Below are 21459 nucleotides of genomic sequence, written 5' to 3' on the forward strand. Positions count from 1 at the left end.
CTCATAAGTGCACCTCCAATGATAGCATCAATGGTAGTTCTAAAAGGTCCCAATAAACCTTTATAAAAAGTTTGAACTTACAGCCACTTAGGTAATTCATGGTGAGAACACCTTCTTATGAAATCTTTATACCTCTCCCGAGCCTCATATAGTGATTCAGAATCAAATTGCATGAAAGAAAAGATGTCATTCTGCATCTTTGCTGACTTTATAGGTGGGAAGAATTTTGCTAAGTTTGAGCCAAATCATTCCAAGTATTAATGGAACCAGCAAGAAGCGAATTTAACCAACTCTTTGCTTATCTCAAAATAAAAAAGGGAAAAGCCTTGATCTTATGGCATCATCAGTAATACCATTAGCCTTGAATGTATTGCAGATTTTCAGGAAATTTACAATATGAGCATTCGGATCATCATTAGGCAAACCCCCAAACTGAATAGCAATTTGAATCATTTGAATGATTGATGACTTAATTTCAAAGTTGTTGGCTTGAATAGAAAGTCTTTGGATACTAGAGTGGAGATTTTGTACTTGTGGGACTGCATAATCCCTCAAAGGCTTGGTCTCTTCCTCTTATTGATCAGCCATTGTTTTACTTGGAGTAGAATTTTTTTTTTATTTTTCCTCTGGAGTTTTCGAAAAGTTTTTTGATTTCTGGATCAAAAGGAACAATTTTCAAATTTTGGGCTCTTCGCGTACAACGACCAAAAGTACCTAAAAAATTAAAGAAAAGAAAAATCTAGATTAAAATCATTCCAAGTATTAATGGAACCAGCAAGAAGCGAATTTAACCAACTCTTTGCTTATCTCAAAATAAAAAAGGGAAAAACCTTGATCTTATGGCATCATTAGTAATACCATTAGCCTTGAATGTATTGCAGATTTTCTGAAAATTTACAATATGAGCATTCGGATCATCATTAGGCAAACCCCCAAACTGAATAGCAATATGAATCATTTGAATGATTGATGACTTAATTTCAAAGTTGTTGGCTTGAATAGAAGGTCTTCGGATACTAGAGTGGAGATTTTTACTTGTGGGACTGCATAATCCCTCAAAGGCTTGGTCTCTTCCTCTTATTAATCAGCCATTGTTTTACTTGGAGTAGAATTTTTTTTTATTTTTCCTCCGGAGTTTTCAAAAAGTTTTTCGATTTCTGGATCAAAAGGAACAATTTTCAAATTTTGGGCTCTTCGCGTACAACGACCAAAAGTACCTAAAAAATTAAAGAAAAGAAAAGTCTAGATTAAAATTAAAAATGCTTGGTATTAATACTAACAAGAAAGAACCAAAAATCAATTTTCCGACAACGACGCCAAAAACTTATTGTTGATTTCTCATGCAACTACACGTATCGTTAACAGGTAATATAATGATGAAGTAGAGTATCGTTCTTACAGAAAATTGTTTAATTCCTACTGTTAACTACTAAAATTATAATACCCAAATTTTATCCAAACAATTAAAACAAAAAAAAGAAAATTAAAACTAATAACTGAAACTAAAATGAAATAGTAAATAAAAATAACTTAACTACCAAACCTAAGATTATGATGTCTCTTAGTACTTCATCTAAATATTTCTCTCTCTCTCTTAACTCAATTTAATAGATTAAGTTGCTAACCTAGAGTTCTAAATTATTTAGAAGTCTCTGTCGAGTTTCTCATAAAAATACCTCTCCCAATTAATTTATTATATATCTATGTAAATTATATTGATAAAAGATTCATTAAGTTCGTGCTCTAATCTTGGCTACGCATGGCTGATAAGTATATGTCTACCCTATATGCAAATCAAACCACCTAATCGACTAAGTGCATTTGATCATACGCTATTCTATTCAAGGTCTACCTAAATCTACTTCGTCAAGGTTTAACCTAGGTTTTCAATTCAATCTAATTGGTGATAAGGCAATTAGAAACATTAAGAATAGAATAAAATAAACGACTTAAATCCGTAAAACATAAGTAAAAGAGAGATAAATAAATTAGACTATATATTGAATTTAATCATAATCTTAGATTAAAAACTTAGTTGCCCATCAAGTCACACATCATCATCAAATAAAGTTTAAACAATAAAAACAAACTAAGAAAATAAAAGAATAATAAAAAAGTTAAAACTCAAGAATTATAATCTTGATCTTCCAAACGTTCTTGAATCCTTCACATTCTTCTCAGCTTCAGTGACTTTGTAGCTTGATTCTCAACTAGCAATCTGGTGTTTCATTCTCTTTATAAAAAGTCCTCTGAAAGGTTATTTTTATAGGGCTTTAAAGCTAGGCCAAGTTGGGTGAAGGAAAAAATTAATTTAAGCTAAGATTTCTTCATCAGACTATATGGGTCGCAACCTTGCCCAATTAATTAACAGAAATCGTAATTGCTCTATGACTACTACAGTATGTCAATTTCAACAAGATTTTTGACCACTTTCCAAGCCAAACTTGTCACAACCCGGAACCTCCCTCAGGCCCATGACAATCGCCGCGACGTCCCGATTGACACTCATTATCCAGAATGCCAACCGAAACCCCGCAAGGCTTACATATCAGTTTCTTTCCTTTCCTATGAGCAATCATTGTTAAATATCAAGTTTTTAGAGAATATATACTATTTTAGATCAAAAACAATCAAAATAAAATTTTCGCCACACAGGGGTATTTTGGTCATTTTCTTCTCAAAAATTTCGAAACTGGCTAAAACGTAATATACAAGTACAAAACACATAATTCATATTCAAAATGAGTTTAAAAGTCTAAAATCTTCATTTAAAACGAAATTACGATTATTTGAATATAATGAGAAAATAAAAGAATTATTAAGGAAAATATTCTATTTTCTTATAAAACAATATTTATAGAGTTATACGTGAATAATTTTTATAGTGTAAAGACTAAATAAATTTATACATACTGAAATACAATAAGCCAAAATATTTAATTTAATTTACAATAACAAGAGGGCCCCCGAATAAACAAAAGTAAAGAGGATTGTGAACCTACGGTTTGCAAAATGCAAATCTAATGGTAGTTCTCTATGAGATCAGCTATCTACAGTATATACTGAACCTGAAATGGGTGGAAAGGAGGGTGGTGAGATTATAAAATCCCAATGAGTAAACAGACATTATCATAAATATCTAAAGGCGAGTAAAATGGAGGCAAGTTTAAACAACAAATTTCAACCCATTTCATAATGTTTTCAATTTGTTTCTTAAACCATAAAATATTTGTAATTTACCAAAACAGTTGTTAAGGCTTATGTCTTTTATTAAAACAAAGCTCAAGCCAAAACTAATCCTCGGGGATACCTTGGCCGAGGCATCTAACCGAGTCCGCCAAGGGTGTTAAAATATTCACACGTGAAACATATTTTTATTTTTAAAACCAGTCGTTCCTTGGTGTTGGCAGAGTTACACATTCACTTGGGGGTTCGACGTGAAGTGAGCTCTAATACTACCCCGGGGGTTACCCTCCTCGCCTCTACAACCGGAGTAACTATATAACTGGGTTTACCGTGCCCCTCTAATAGGCAGTCCACAGAAACCCGTCACTGCAGTGACTAACCCACCAATTTTAATAAAATTTCAACAGTATAACGTGGCTTTTATTTATTTATCCAGCCTGCATAGTAACAACAACTTATATAAATTTCCCAATGCAGTCACAGAATATAGCCACATATACTCATTTCTCATAAGCCATTCCTAGGAAAATATATATTTTTCAAGTCAATTTGTAGCCTCCAATTAATCGATTTCATAATCAATACAATATATTTTTATTTGTCACATTTATTCCTAAAACATTAAAAATCCCGTTTTAATCTCGTTCTCATTTCATAAAATACATAAAGGGCATTTAAAAATAAACTCTAGATAATTTACAATAATAATAAGTTTACTCACCGTTTGTACAAACTAAAAGCTTTCTAAGCGCCCCGATCACTACTAGTCGGGTACGACTTCTTTGCCTTTTCCGGAAGGCTCTCCTCCTAGACACATTACAAAAATTTACACAATTCATCACATTGATGCTAAATTACTATATAATTAACTTAAATCCTATACTAATGCATGGTATGAAATGCAATAGCCTAAAACGGCTTAAACGCGATACTAACCTATTTTTGGCACTTTGCTCGATAAATTGCTAACGTGCTCCATTTTAGCTCTAAATCATCCCATTCTCTCTCCAACATTTCTAGCCATTAAATATCAGCCAATAACCTTCTAAAAACAACAAAATCAGCTCACTCCCTTCCTTGGAAAATTCGGCCAAAAATGGGACATTAAGTAGGTTAATTTTCTACTTTGTTTTTCTATCACGTTTAATCGTTTTTCATCATTTTCTCTTCATTTTCCTTAGAATAAAATCAATTCATCATCATTGTACAGCATTGAGCATCCAGCCAAGAGTGGGTATTGTGAAAATTTAATGATTTCTTGCCCAATTTAATTTCTAAACATATTTAACTAACTAAAACTATCAATTTAACTAAAAATCAAAACCTAAAAATTTCAATTTCTCTCCCCTAAAATTTCGTCCAGCCCTTGATATCACTTTTTGATCTCTCTCCTCAAGCATGCTAAATGGAAATAAAGGCATAAGAAAGGTAGAAATCAAGCTAGAATCGAAAAATCTTACCGTTAGACGCGTAAACGGTCGAAAACCGTGAATTTCCCTTTGAATTTTCTTGTTTCTCTTTGGTTTTTCTTTTTTTCTTCCTTTCCTCCCTATTTCCTCTCTTGTTCTTCCTTATGGCCTGCCAGCACTTAAAATGGGGTTTAAATGGGCTGACTTTTCATTAAAATAATATTATTTCATTAAAAAAATACCACGTGTCACTTTCCCATTGGTCCATTTTTAAAATTTCATCCATTTGTTTCCAAATTTTCACCATACACTTGTCTCACATATCCATAGCTTAGATAAAATTCTCAGACTTATCCAAAGTCTCGGTGGAGTAATTTTTAAAATTTACACTTTTGCCCCCGTAAAAGTGAAAAATTACATTTTTGCTCAAAAAACTGAAAAATTGCCCATAGACATATTTTCATCCCTTATACTCATATCATTCTCCAATTTGTCAAATTTGATCTAAATTCTCTCAAAATCTCAAATTTTGCTCGTGAGAGGTAAAATTACGATTTTGCCCCTACACTCCAGAAATCACTAGAATTAAACTTTTTCACTTCCTATCATTAAATTATACTCCAAATAGTTAATCTTGGTCAAAAATTTCACTCCATGATCAAATTATTATCTTAGGTGGCAAAATGACGATTTTGCCCTTAAATATCAAAATTTCTAATTTTACCCCAAATTAACCCTCGAACTCTGAACAATCATTTTTAGTCATTTCTTGACTATAAAATATTAAATTTCATCCTACAATTCCTATTTGAACTAGTTCGAGGTTAAATCAACTCAAGTGTACCATTAGGTACAATACCGAGTTTCGTCTATTCTTAGGTGCTTTTCCTAGCATAATAACATACTACTCAGTGCATGTATGTCATGACATGTGTTTATAGGGTCAGGTTTTACAAAACTGGGTAAAGTGGTAAATATAAAAGTTGTATATTTTTCTCTTATATTTCTAATGGTTCAAGAATCATCTTATTTGGAGCTTTGTAGAGAGAGTTATGGCTAAATTACCAAAACATGTGTAATGGAAGTCTGTACGTCAAAATTACTCTCCTTCCATTAAAACTCTTTATTCATCAAACAGCTACAAAAGCATAAATAAATCAATAACAACCTATCTTAACCACATTAACACCAAATTAAACATAAAATTAACTAAGATTAGAATGACTCACCTAAAATAACTAATTTAAAATAATTAAATAAAACCTACTAATTTCTATGCACTACTACAAGAACTATGCTAAATTATTATAAAAATTAAGCATAAATAACTCTATATCATAGAGTTATCAGGCCCTCAATTGAAAATTTTGTTTCCGATAAGTATCATACTTGAGAACACCCTCGTTCCATAAATCTTTCAACTCATCTATCAAATGCCTCAAAAAAACATCTATGTTTTGGCCTAGACTTTTCATACCTGGAATAACTATATTAAGAAATATATATTTTTGTTTCAAACACATCCATAGAGGTAAATTGTACGCAATGAGCATTACTGGCCTAAGAGAATAAGGTTTCACGGTTGGTCCAAAAGGATTGAAACCGTTTGCACATAATCCTAATATGATATTTTTAGATTAAATTGCAAATAACTCATGTGTGCAGTTGAAGTGTTGCCAAGCTTCACCATTAACAGGGTGTCTAAGCACTCCATCATCACTTCGGTTATGTGCAAGCCATTTACACAAAATCTTGTAAGGAATTTTCTTTTGTCTTTCGACACTTGATTTCCTCGCTCTATATCGATGATGACCACGTATCATACAATACTCAAAATTAGTAGTTTCCTTATAAAATAAGATGCAATTTTTTTTACATGCATGAATTTTGTCATATACAAGTCCAAGTGTTACCACTTTCCTTTTCATTGTATAGAAGTCACTAGGTAAAGTTTCATCTTCTGGCAACATATTCTTTATTATATCCATCAAACAATCAAAACATGACTTACTCAAATTAAACTTTGATTTAACATTTAAAAGTTACGACATTGCTGAGAGCGTTGTTTGCTTTGTGCAACCTAACCACAAAGGTTCATCTGCATCACCCAACAAAGAGTAAAAGCTCATTTCAATTTGATTTGGATCTTCCTCCACAGATCTTGAGTCATTATAATGACTAGCGTTCAAAACAATTTCTGAACGCATAGCATCCCGAACCATTCTAACATATTGATTTTCTATTTTCTCTTCATACATTGGTTCCCCATGTTCCCTATGACTAGAATATGGTTCAACCCCATATCTACTTCTTGATGATTGTCCAACTTCATGTTCCCCATGTAAACTCCATATTGTGTAAGCACCAGTAAAATCTTTTTTTAAAAGGTGCTCTGCCACCTTATCAGAACTTAGAAGCCTAGTGTTGCTACATCAAGAGCAAAGACATCTAATTTTGTTCCCCTATATAAATGTAGGGTTAGAATATGCAAAATTAATAAATTCTTGAACTCTATTCATAAATTCATCCTTCATGAAGCCATTATGAGTTAGTCGTTGATACATCCAAGATTGATATCTTTCCATTTGGTAGTCCTAATATTGTTTTCATAGAAATAATTAAAATTAAAATCCAAAGTTGTAATTAATGCAAACTTGTGAAAAGACTAGCCATGCATTCAATTTTAATATATATAAGATGTTATATACATCTATATATTATTGCCTTTTGTATTTGATCTGTAAATTAAAAATTAAATTATACTATTTTCCATGTTGTATTTGGATATGGGCAGCCTTTTGATATTTCATGACTAAATCTTGGTAATTCTCAACACTGTTACATTATTTTTCTTAATATTTTTTATCCTTTTACCAACCTTTTTAAAGCACTTTTATAATGGCATCAAACACTATGCAGAATGATGGAAAAGCACCAACCATATCACTTTAATAACTTTTATTATAACAGAAAATAGTTTAGAATTGTTTAAATGCTATATGATTTATCAATTACTTACAATTCCCAATGCAACACCATTGAAGGCAGTGTGGTACTCAAAAGTTGGAGTTGGAAGCTTAGGAGTAGGATAAGCAAAAAGTAAGAGAAAGCTCAGTGCAACCTAAAAGGATGTAATTGAAACAGGGAAAGTAAGCATAAATTAAATTTAGAAACTATATATTACAATTAAACATTCAAACACTACGGGACAAAAGTGAGCGACTCATAAAGTAATAATAATAATAACATTATCAAATGAAAATCTTATGTTAACAAAATGCTTTTAAATTACAAAACAAATCTGATTTTCATGAAAATTTTGGACTTTTAATCATTGAACTGAGTGTGATTTTACTTCCTTGCTCATCACTTCCTCCAAATATTTTCTTTCATAAACATCTAACTCATATTCCAACTTTACCAATGCAACTAATATTTTTCTACTATAAATATCATGCACCTAATCTATGCATAATCATAATTTGTTTAAGTAGTAATTTTTAGTTCAGAGATGATTGAATATACAATCAAGCATATATATATATATATATATATATATATATATATATATTCATTATTTTATTCAAATAGTGGACTATATAGAAGATTATCTATATCTTTGAACATAAAAATTTTGTCGTTGGTATACAAGATAATAATATATTATTAGTATTAGTAAATCATTTCAAAGTTAATAATAATTACCTAGTCTACTTTAAAGAAAAAATTGGCCAAAAAGATTTAATTAATTTATTACAAGAGCATTAATTTTTTTTATACAAGAACTAGAAGCTAAATTTCTTATTACTAAACTTAATTTTGATACAAGGAAAATAAAGTTTTCTACGTTGGTCTATAGATGATGCTTACCAAAACAAAGAATCAGAGTGCAAATAAGGCAGGTTAAAAAATGAACAATGAATGAAAAGAGATGTTTCTACTTAGTTCGTTCAACTTCATTTTACTATAAACTTTAGTATTTAACAGCCATATAACATTCCCCATATGAAAGCAGCTAACAGACAATTTATGTCACGACCCGGAACTCCCCATCGGGCCCGTGACAACCGCCGCGAGGCCTCGACAGACATTCTTCACCCCGAATGTCGATTGAAACCTCGCAAGGCTTAGCATCAACTTTCGCATCTCCCCGGTGAGCAACAGTTATTAAATCTCGCATTTCAAAAAAATCATAAATCATTTTTAAATAAGAACAATAAAATATTATTTTCTGGCTCACAGGGGTATTTTCGTAATTTTTCGTCAAAAATCTCAAAACTTGCTAAAAATGTAGTAGGTAAGCAGAAAATATATATTTAATGATTTAAAAACAATTAAATATCTAAAACGTTCATTTGAAAGCAAATTGTTGACAACTAGTACTATTTAAAAATAATAAATAAAATATTCTATTTTCTCATAAAATAAATTTTTATAGAAATATTCGTAAATAATTTTTCGCACATGAAAGTAAAGTAAAAATTGTATGAATAGAAATACAGATAACCAAAATATAAGTTTTGATATGCAATGACACGTGGGCTCCAATTGACCAAGAGGATGTAAGACTGTGAACTCTTACTTTCTATAATGCAGTTCCGAGCTTAGTTCTCGTCTTACTCGACTATCTACAAACTGTCCTGAGCCTGAAAAATGTATAGGAAGAAGGGGTGAGATTTTATAATCCCAGTGAGTAAATAGATACCATCTAAAGTATCTAAAGCCGAGTAAATGGAGACAATTAAAATAAGTCATCATACCGTAATTTCATTACCTTTCAGTTCATTTCAACCAAATAAAATCAATCCATATAAATCAAGTAATCAACTTGGCTTATGAATTTTTTAAAACTTTGGCTCGTGCCAAAACTCATACTCAGTGATACCTTGCGCAGGGCATCCAACCGAGTCCGCCAAGGCTGTTAAAATTTCATATACACTTAAAATATATTTTTAGTTTGAGAAAAATACAGCCGTTCCTTGGCGTTGGCTGAGTTCCCCTTCACGTGGTGGTTTAGCGTGAAGTGAACCCTAAGCTTTACCCCAGGAGATACCCTACGCGCCTCTCCGTTCGAGGTAATAATATAATGGAGTTTACCGTGACCCTCTAATAGGCTGGTCCACGGAACCCCCTCTGCAGTAAATAATTAATATATACTCCACCAATTCAATAAAATTCATTCTAGCATGGCATGGCAATTTATCACAATCTAGCCTCTCAAGGCTGAATACACAATACAAATAATTCTGACACCAAAATCAATTTAGCCATTCATGCTCATATATTGTCATAAGCCATTCAATTTAAAACCATAAATTTACAACACAAGCAGGCAGTCTCCAATTACTCTATTTTCAAAACCAATATTCGATTTTTCAGAAAATTTATAAAATCATTTTATAAAATCACAATTTCTCTTAAAACATAGCAATTTACCATTTAAACTCAATTTTTTATAAAATCACACAATTGTATAAAACTACTCTAGATAATTAAGACGATAATAAGTTTACTCACAGTATTAGGAGTAGAAATACTCCTATCTTCCGCCCTCAGGTGCAGTCTCTTACCCGAAACAATTGACTCACCACCTATCCATAATCTATGACACAAAATTCAATAAATTGTGTCAATTTATCATAAATTATTTCAGGCTCTTATCCATGCGTATGCACTAGATAGGATTTGAAATGTTTAAACAATCGCTTAATTGCGGTGTTTGACCTAACTCGCCTATACACGGTGTAAATTCTTAAAATCCCCAATTCGACTCCAATTCCATCCATTTCAATTTCAATTATCCAATTTTATCCACAATACCTCAATGACTGTGAATTTGGTCCAATTAATCAGTCTGGACTATAAATTACGCTTTTACCCCTTGTGGGTAAAAATTTCAATTAATTGCACCGAAAATTTCCATTTAATTTCCAACCTCATAATTCATCATTTTTCCACCCAATTCTCTTAAAATAAAGTCAACCTCATCCTCACATACCATTGGCTAGATTCGGCCTAGAGAAATTCATGGAGAAGATAAATATTTTTCTTGTTGTTTTGCTCATAAACATGCTAAACTAACACTAAACACTAACATAGCTCAAAATCAAATTAATCTAATAACTTTCTCTCTCCTAACCCATTTTTCAGAATTCAAATCATCCTCAAATCACATGATTCAACCATGAAAAATGATGGAAAATGCATGGGAAAGGTAAAGCACAAGACAAATTTAAGAAATGTTACCTTTTTTCACTTGATTTTTGAATTTCCACTTATTTTCCCTTTAAATTTCTTGGCTAGGGTTTTATTTTCTCCTTTCTCTCTCTTATTTCTTGCTTGGCCGAATGTTGAAGGAGAAGAATGGGTTATGGGCTGATTTTTTTATGCCTTTTTATTGTTTAATGAAATAATATTATTTTATTCATATTTTAAATATTTTATTAATTCATTTTTTTTCTAGCCATCCATTTGTCCTACTTTTTCCACCATGCATTCCCCTTGACTTATCCAAGTCTTAAGTGAAATTTTCAGATTTTTTCAAAGTTTTGGTGGAGCAAATTTTTCAAAATTACACTTTTGCCCCTAAACTTCTTAAAAATTACATTTTTACCCCAAAAATTGAAAATTTGCCATAATGCATAATTTTCACTCCTCATACTCATTTCACACTCCAAATAATTAAATTTGATCAAAATCCTTTCAAAAATTAAATTTTCGATTCCAGATGGTAAAATTACCATTTTACCCTTTTACTCCAAATTATACTGAAATTAAAATTTTTCACTTCTAAACTTCAAATCTTACTCCAATAAGTCAAATGGGGCCAAAAATCTTTTCTCAAAATTTCCAATTTGTCCCCAGGTGGCAAATGACCATTTTGCCCCTAGATAGCGAAAATTTCGGTTTGACTCCAAATTGATCCTCAAACTCCGAATCACCATATTAAACCATTCTGGGACTTTAAAATTCTTAATTTCATCGTAAATTCTCTATTTGATCTAGTTTGAGGTTTAAATCAACTTTGTTGTACCTCTAGGTACAATACCGACTTTTGTAAATTTTTTTCGGGACTCTCCTAGCATGCAAACATGCTATCCATCACGTGTATGTCATGAAAAGTATTTTTATAGAGTCAAGCTTGTCATCTTCTCCCCCACTTGGATCAACCATATGATCTTTCTTCATGACTGATTTCGACATCCAGCTAAATATTAATATTAAAAAAAATTTTATCTTGTCTCCTTGGTACGTGAAATACCTTATTATGCCTCACTTGACTTCCGAATCGCCTTTTATCTCACAAATTCTCCTCCGATAAAATTATTATTATTTTATTATTATTTTCTCACTTGCGAAATATTTTATCCTAAACTAATCCTTTCGTCTTTTATCACTTTTAAACATTTTAATTGACCCCAATTTGCATTTGATCAACTTTATTTATCATCATATCAAAGTATGGGGTATTTCAATCTCCCCCACTTAAATAGAATTCGTCCTCGAATTCCCGTCGATGTTGCGTTATCAATCTCCTTCTATGATCTTACTCCTTGTTCCTTCTATAGGGACATTCAACTTATTCACCTCGTTCACCTTCAGTTCAATTAAATGCTTTATTTATGGCACTTATTATCCTTTGGAACTGAATCAGTAATACTTTTCACAACCATGATCTTTTATATCGAGACACTAAGCATGCCTTTATCACCATTATTAAATTTGAACCATAACTTCACCTCAATTATGCTGATTTCGATCACATATCATACTTACTTATGTATACCTAATCATCATTTTATTAATTTGCTCCGTACCAAATTTCTCAACCTTGATTCATCCATTTTATACTGGTGCATACCTTTCCTTTATTAGAGTTCCATTAAGAACTTAAACAATCCAAGGTTTACCTTCAAAGTCACTCATAACTTTAATCGTTCATTACATGTCCGTTAACACTTTAGCTCACTGACCTCTCTGGACACTATTTCAAAATCTCCCAATTACTGTGAACAATTCTTCACCTTAGTTAGTAAAATTATCAATTTCATATATACATAGATACATGCATTTTCAAATCTCAACATCTCTCTTTATATATAGGAATCCATGTGTTCACATGCCTTGGACTACATACCCCCTTTATTCATCCGTATCCTAATCCTAGTTTCAATATAATAATTCTTATAGTGCATGTCAACATTCTTATTATACTTGTATATAACTTCATATCATTCATATCATTTCCAACCATATGTTTGAGTTTCCTTATACTATATATCATTCATCACAATGTCATCTCCATTGAATTATAATCTATTATGCGTGTATGCTTTATAATCCTATTGATGCCTCAAAGCTTTATCTTAACTTGATCATTACATCTCATGCAATACCACAATTCCTAAGAGTCATCCTTTTGTCCTTAATCATCTTTCATGCCTCTATATTACCTTGTATCTTTCTTGCATTACGATATTGATTTGTCACTTAAGACTCGAACCCATTTGAATCATGTATGCCTTAAGCATTTTCGAATTCCAATTTCCATAATATATTGGGAAAGTTTCATTATCTGACTTCATTTTCAAGGTCAACTTCTATCATCCTTTGTTCCACTCCTTCATATGAACATAACATCATTCTTCCTTAACTAATTTATAAATTGTACTTGAAATTGTAAAACTTAAAACTAGATTCTCCTTAAGTATTTTTCAATATTAATACTAATATCACTCTCAGCTTACAGCTTCTTTTTTTATAATCACATAACTTAGTGCTTGCTTTAACAAGATCCAGAGCAAAACTTCTCTTAAGTATTTCATTGGGAATATCTATCTTAAACTTATGTCTCACAGCATGTGATTCCTTAACTTGTGATTAGCCGTTAGGCTTCTCAGCAAGTTTTAAAAATTTTACGTTTCATACTTGCTGTGTATGATTATAATCTCTTCTCAAAGATGTTTATGTATTCCTAAAACACTTAATCTTAAAGGTGTATAAATACGTACTCATCCATTCAATCCTTAACTCATCTTCAGAGGTTTCCAGGGTGCCACACAATTAGCCTCATGTTGTTACTAACTCTTGTCATTTTACTGTATCAAAACAGATATTACAAATTCTCATAATGATATTCTACATAAACTGATTTTCTATACCAGTCTCGTAATTCTTCCTTCACACTTTCATTACTTGGTATCGCATCTCAATATAGTCATCTCAAGAATCTTTCAATTTTTTTTTCTTTTAATTATATGCCTATATACAAGGCAATAAAGAAGTTTTTCAATTCATTTGGGTAAACATTCTCCAAAACATTTAAGACTCCCAGATAACAAAACACAATGACCAACAACCAAAATTCAATTTGTAAGCTCATTATCGTGTCACTCCCATCTTACTCATGCATCATAGGCGTGAGGTATTCGGAGCAGTATAACGTTGAACAGTCAATGCTGAAGTACTGTAGCTATTAGAAATTTTCCCATCAAAGCTATTTGTCTACCTTCAAAGTCACCACATCAATCATTCTCAACCAGTGGATTCCCTTTTAGATATATATCATGAGCTCCATAAGTATAGATACCTTCTATTTTCTTGTCCTACACACTAAGCCAGATTAATACTTTCATCTCATGTCATCTTTTAACTTTTATCAACATTCATAAAATTCCACCTCAAAACATCCTTTCCATACAGTGTAATAAATTCATGATAAATATACCACTCCACACATAAGTTGCTTACTATCTACAACTTTCCTCAAATTTATTGTCATCCCTATCCAATTATCTTCTTGACTTTCGGTATAATTAACTACGAAAATAGCTCAATTTCCTCCTTACTTTATTCTTACAATCCTTACTGAATCAAAATTTTATATTCCCCATATTCCATAATTTAACTTCATTGGGTTATATTTGTGCCCAACTATTACCTCATAGTGTCATAACATCACTGAATAATTCCCTTCATGCTTAAATTACAATCATTAACTTAATCACATTATCCATTCCAAATGTCATTTATAACCTTATTGCTTCCTTCTATAACCTTCCTCAATAATTATATTACCAATTTATCTCTATCATACTAAAGATTCCCATATACCTTCAGTTACTTAAACAACCATTTTATAATACATTCTAGTCTTATACTTTAAAAGCCAAACTATTTTTACTTCTTTGTATAGATAATTATTATCTCTTTTACACAACATCTACTTAGAGTTAAGGTAGTGTAAAATCCTACGAAAATATTACATGTCCTTGGGATCATCATCTTAATCTAATCTTATCGAAAGATTCTACTCCGAGTCCTCCAAAAGATCCTCTTTCGGGTTTTCCTCCTCCTGAGATTTTTTCCTTTGCTCCTCAATCCAGGCTTGTTGTATTCTCCTATATTCTTCATCACTCACCGGTGCAGCATTTCTTCCACAACTAGGAGGAAAATGTCGTACACCTGACACTTTTCTAAGGGGTTTACTTGCCACTGTTACTTTCTCCTTATCCTTTTCTGGTTGTCCCCTTACATTTGTCCCACAGCCTGGTGGAAAGTGTCGGACTACTGTCACGCTCTTCCTAGAACGAATATATCCCCTTGCAATTTCTTCCCTCGTCCATTCTCTAGGGTGCTCTCTAGGTTGTTCCGAAAGGAAATCTTGTTCAGTTTTCGATGTATTGGAGCTACTCTCACTTTCAAAATTCTCGCTACTCTCGAAGCTCCCCTTATTATGAACACATTCTGATAAGTTCTTAGGAATTCTATTATCAAGAATTCGGGATGGAACACCTTCCGAATCACCTGTGTCAAGGTGCCATTTGCTTCTAGCCGTAGAATCTAGAGATCCCTCGCTATCACTATGAGAGGTATCGAGACTACCACCACTTCTAGACATGGTGTGTATGTCACCAGTGCACCTCAAAACCTATATGCAATCAAATAATAATTGTTTAATTATTTATGCATCTCAAAAGTAGGTAGATTTCTATATGAAGATGCATACATTCTATTCAATCTAACCTAACTTAACTTATCTTAACTTAACTGGACTTGGGGCCATGCAGTGTCAGTGTAGATTCCTTAAAACAACTTTAAAACCAAAAACTTTTAAATCCAAAGCTTTAAAATCAAAATATCTTATTTTTAAACCATGCTCTGATACCAATAAAATTGTCACGACCCGGAACTCCCCATCGGGCCCGTGACAACCGCCGCGAGGCCTCGACAGACATTCTTCACCCCGAATGTCGATTGAAACCTCGCAAGGCTTAGCATCAACTTTCGCATCTCCCCGGTGAGCAACAGTTATTAAATCTCGCATTTCAAAAAAATCATAAATCATTTTTAAATAAGAACAATAAAATATTATTTTCTGGCTCACAGGGGTATTTTTCGTAATTTTTCGTCAAAAATCTCAAAACTTGCTAAAAATGTAGTAGGTAAGCAGAAAATATATATTTAATGATTTAAAAACAATTAAATATCTAAAACGTTCATTTGAAAGCAAATTGTTGACAACTAGTACTATTTAAAAATAATAAATAAAATATTCTATTTTCTCATAAAATAAATTTTTATAGAAATATTCGTAAATAATTTTTCGCACATGAAAGTAAAGTAAAAATTGTATGAATAGAAATACAGATAACCAAAATATAAGTTTTGATATGCAATGACACGTGGGCTCCAATTGACCAAGAAGATGTAAGACTGTGAACTCTTACTTTCTATAATGCAGTTCCGAGCTTAGTTCTCGTCTTACTCGACTATCTACAAACTGTCCTGAGCCTGAAAAATGTATAGGAAGAAGGGGTGAGATTTTATAATCCCAGTGAGTAAATTGATACCATCTAAAGTATCTAAAGCCGAGTAAATGGAGACAATTAAAATAAGTCATCATACCGTAATTTCATTACCTTTCAGTTCATTTCAACCAAATAAAATCAATCCATATAAATCAAGTAATCAACTTGGCTTATGAATTTTTTAAAACTTTGGCTCGTGCCAAAACTCATACTCAGTGATACCTTGCGCAGGGCATCCAACCGAGTCCGCCAAGGCTGTTAAAATTTCATATACACTTAAAATATATTTTTAGTTTGAGAAAAATACAGTCGTTCCTTGGCGTTGGCTGAGTTCCCCTTCACGTGGTGGTTTAGCGTGAAGTGAACCCTAAGCTTTACCCCAGGAGATACCCTACGCGCCTCTCCGTTCGAGGTAATAATATAATGGAGTTTACCGTGCCCCTCTAATAGGCTGGTCCACGGAACCCCCTCTGCAGTAAATAATTAATATATACTCCACCAATTCAATAAAATTCATTCTAGCATGGCATGGCAATTTATCACAATCTAGCCTCTCAAGGCTGAATACACAATACAAATAATTCTGACACCAAAATCAATTTAGCCATTCATGCTCATATATTGTCATAAGCCATTCAATTTAAAACCATAAATTTACAACACAAGCAGGCAGTCTCCAATTACTCTATTTTCAAAACCAATATTCGATTTTTCAGAAAATTTATAAAATCATTTTATAAAATCACAATTTCTCTTAAAACATAGCAATTTACCATTTAAACTCATTTTTTTATAAAATCACACAATTGTATAAAACTACTCTAGATAATTAAGACGATAATAAGTTTACTCACAGTATTAGGAGTAGAAATACTCCTATCTTCCGCCCTCAGGTGCAGTCTCTTACCCGAAACAATTGACTCACCACCTATCCATAATCTATGACACAAAATTCAATAAATTGTGTCAATTTATCATAAATTATTTCAGGCTCTTATCCATGCGTATGCACTAGATAGGATTTGAAATGTTTAAACAATCGCTTAATTGTGGTGTTTGACCTAACTCGCCTATACACGGTGTAAATTCTTAAAATCCCCAATTCGACTCCAATTCCATCCATTTCAATTTCAATTATCCAATTATATCCACAATACCTCAATGACTGTGAATTTGGTCCAATTAATCAGTCTGGACTATAAATTACGCTTTTACCCCTTGTGGGTAAAAATTTCAATTTATTGCACCGAAAATTCCCATTTAATTTCCAACCTCATAATTCATCATTTTTCCACCCAATTCTCTTAAAATAAAGTCAACCTTATCCTCACATACCATTGGCTAGATTCGGCCTAGAGAAATTCATGGAGAAGATAAATATTTTTCTTGTTGTTTTGCTCATAAACATGCTAAACTAACACTAAACACTAACATAGCTCAAAATCAAATTAATCTAATAACTTTCTCTCTCCTAACCCATTTTTCAGAATTCAAATCATCCTCAAATCACATGATTCAACCATGAAAAATGATGGAAAATGCATGGGAAAGGTAAAGCACAAGACAAATTTAAGAAATGTTACCTTTTTTCACTTGATTTTTGAATTTCCACTTATTTTCCCTTTAAATTTCTTGGCTAGGGTTTTATTTTCTCCTTTCTCTCTCTTATTTCTTGCTTGGCCGAATGTTGAAGGAGAAGAATGGGTTATGGGCTGATTTTTTTATGCCTTTTTATTGTTTAATGAAATAATATTATTTTATTCATATTTTAAATATTTTATTAATTCATTTTTTTTCTAGCCATCCATTTGTCCTACTTTTTCCACCATGCATTCCCCTTGACTTATCCAAGTCTTAAGTGAAATTTCAAGATTTTTTCAAAGTTTTGGTGGAGCAAATTTTTCAAAATTACACTTTTGCCCCTAAACTTCTTAAAAATTATATTTTTACCCCAAAAATTGAAAATTTGCCATAATGCATAATTTTCACTCCTCATACTCATTTCACACTCCAAATAATTAAATTTGATCAAAATCCTTTCAAAAATTAAATTTTCGATTCCAGATGGCAAAATTACCATTTTACCCTTTTACTCCAAATTATACTGAAATTAAAATTTTTCACTTCTAAACTTCAAATCTTACTCCAATAAGTCAAATGGGGCCAAAAATCTTTTCTAAAAATTTCCAATTTGTCCCCAGGTGGCAAATGACCATTTTGCCCCTGGATAGCGAAAATTCCGGTTTGACTCCAAATTGATCCTCAAACTCCGAATCACCATATTAAACCATTCTGGGACTTTAAAATTCTTAATTTCATCGTAAATTCTCTATTTGATCTAGTTTGAGGTTTAAATCAACTTTGTTGTACCTCTAGGTACAATACCGTCTTTTGTAAATTTTTTTCGGGACTCTCCTAGCATGCAAACATGCTATCCATCACGTGTATGTCATGAAAAGTATTTTTATAGAGTCAAGCTTGTCATCTTCTCCCCCACTTGGATCAACCATATGATCCTTCTTCATGACTGATTTCGACATCCGGCTAAATATTAATATTAAAAAAAAATTTTATCTTGTCTCCTTGGTACGTGAAATACCTTATTATGCCTCACTTGACTTCCGAATCGCCTTTTATCTCACAAATTCTCCTCCGATAAAATTATTATTATTTTATTATTATTTTCTCACTTGCGAAATATTTTATCCTAAACTAATCCTTTCGTCTTTTATCACTTTAAAACATTTTAATTGACCTCAATTTGCATTTGATCAACTTTATTTATCATCATATCAAAGTATGGGGTATTTCAATTTAAGAATGGCCATCCAATATCTTTCTATCTGGTATTGGTGTAGCAAAACATTAAAATATTCTAATCATAAGATATAGAGTAGATGGATGAGTGTGGAAATGTTCATTTTTACTAAAAGAAATGTGCACAAAATAGCTTTCCAAACAAGATCAATTCCTTACCATCCAACAGAACACTACAACTAAAGTATCTTGCCCCTATATCACATCATCACATGAAGCCTGGATTACCTTTCATGAATGTAACCAAGAAAGATCACAAAATCAAAAATTTTAACTAAAGAAAGATGAACCAAGAGTGTATCCACCTACTTCTTGCAAATATCCAACTAATTCGCACAAATCAACCCAACACAACCTCTTAGGCAGTCAACATATACTACACGGTAACTACAGGCCACATTTTTCAGTAACCACAGGGAAGAGGTTAGTATAGGATGATTGGCTTATAATGGAAGTAAGCTTAATTTAAAATTTAGAAATATAGGAGGCAAAAGTAAAGTAATGCCTATATCCACGTTACTTAATTTAAAATTTACATTCATAAAAAATGTGGTATGTTGCAAATATAGGAGGCAAAAAATTAGTTAAGTATAAATAATAGAACTTGCAAGGATTTGAGAAAGACCAGAGAAATTGCCATTGATAACAAGCTGTGAGTCAAGCTTATTAGTGTATTAGTCTCTGAAGCAGTATATTTCATAAAATGCTAAGATGGAAAAAGTCTTAGGTTGTCTCAGTTAAGGTTGATGGAAAAGCTTAAAATCATTATTATTTTGTTAACATTTAGCTTTCTATATGAATAAAATAAGTTTTTCAAATAAAAATCCAAGTGGCCCTTGTCTCTAGCTTTGATCTTAAATGATAACTTAGTTTTCTCCTCCTCCCTAACGTAGAAGAAAATCAACGATGACAAAACTTCTATTACTTCTGTCATTTTTTGGATTATACTTCAATTTTTGGTAGGAATCTTTTGATTAGTATCAGATTAGTTGAATGCAATTACCCAAGTCAGGGCAACAAGCAATTGCAATCCCATAAAAAAAGTAAGCCGACCTATATGAGCTAACTAAAATGACAACTCCTGCATCAGTGTACATTTAATATTAATCAAGAGAATATTTTGATTAGTCTTTCACTGTACACTAATTGCATCTCAATGATGAAAACTGACATAATCTACTAGCATAAAATCTTACATGAGGGATTTAAGTTGCCCACAAGAAATGCCTATAGTTTGGCTTGCTGGAAACGTCTAGTAACGGGAATTTAACCTTCTGCCTTTCTGGATCTATAAATACAACCAGCACAGACAAAAAACAAAGATAAATAGACAAAATGAACTAGTTTTGTTATAAAAAAAAGGGGAAAGAAACAGTTCTACAGGTTTTTATTACCTTTGGCGCCTTTAGCTCACTTCAATACATGGTATAAGTTCCTTTTTAAGACAACTGCAATTAATTCAAACCCCCTAAACCTCCAAAATGGCAAACCTCAGTTCATGATCGAACCCAAAAACCTTCGATTTTTTGAACAAGATGAGATTCCTTTGTCTAGTAGCATAACAACCTCAGAAAAAAGAGAATAATCTAGAAGAAGATGAAAAACAAAGAGGAAATTGAGAGAAAAGAAAGGGGAAAAATTACTTCAACGAAATTAATGTGAAATATTAACTAAGATTACCACGCCAATCACTGATGTTTCAAAAGAACAAGAACCAGTATTAAATGGGGTCAGATAAGGGATCAAGGTAAGTAAAATCGTTTCAAAGGGTAATGATGGCATATTAACTTCTTATGCTCTTCAAAACCCCTAATTTTCTATGAGTAAAATGCCTATTTTGTTCTTTTCTTTAATGAATTGATTGAGTTTTGGAAGAAGAAAAAAAACCCTAAAACAATTAGGTAGAAAAAGTTGAAGGAAATGACATCGATAGAAAGACAGAAAAGGGAAAGGAAAAGATATGTTGTAGACACTAATTAAAAAAACCACATTATGTTCTTTTCAATGCATTTTTTTTGTTGGGTAAGGATTTTTCACTATTTTAAAAAAATAAATATTTAATGTACATTGAAGTAAATTCATAATTAAAATTTTGATGGCTTTAAATTTAGGTAAGATGTATGAAAATTGATTAATAAAAAAATTGATTAAATAAATGTTTATTTTAAATTTATTCAAAAGTACATGTGTTAATTAGTCTAAGATGAAAGTACATTACTAAATTATATATTTGCACA

The 21459-nt window shown here is 31.9% G+C and overlaps 2 long non-coding RNA genes and 1 other non-coding gene across 4 annotated transcripts in view; 1 reads left to right on the top strand and 2 right to left on the bottom strand.

Moving 5' to 3' along the window:
• Positions 1–21155, bottom strand: part of LOC108662221 (uncharacterized) — a 67825-nt gene extending 46670 nt beyond the window's left edge. Inside the window, exons 1-3 of one of the 2 annotated variants that reach the window (XR_016024133.1) lie at positions 20617–21155; positions 20419–20510; positions 3908–3993 (exon numbers count right to left, since the gene is read on the bottom strand). This is a non-coding gene — a long non-coding RNA (uncharacterized LOC108662221). Of the gene's footprint in view, positions 1–3907; positions 3994–16363; positions 16389–20418; positions 20511–20616 lie in introns of those variants that run through there. The other variant, XR_016024134.1, reaches the window with a different exon arrangement.
• On the top strand, positions 94–199 carry LOC148764654 (small nucleolar RNA R71). Its single transcript, XR_016024309.1, has one exon. It is a non-coding gene; the product is annotated as a small nucleolar RNA R71 (small nucleolar RNA).
• On the bottom strand, positions 9066–10948 carry LOC148764655 (uncharacterized). The gene is made up of 3 exons (XR_016027817.1): positions 10842–10948; positions 10113–10197; positions 9066–9241 (listed from the first exon to the last, which is right to left on the bottom strand). It is a non-coding gene; the product is annotated as an uncharacterized LOC148764655 (long non-coding RNA).
• Positions 21156–21459: the final 304 nt, after the last annotated feature.

The sequence above is a fragment of the Theobroma cacao genome, chromosome 1, assembly GCF_053813885.1.
Source record: "Theobroma cacao isolate CCN51 chromosome 1, ASM5381388v1, whole genome shotgun sequence".
NCBI lineage: Eukaryota > Viridiplantae > Streptophyta > Magnoliopsida > Malvales > Malvaceae > Theobroma > Theobroma cacao.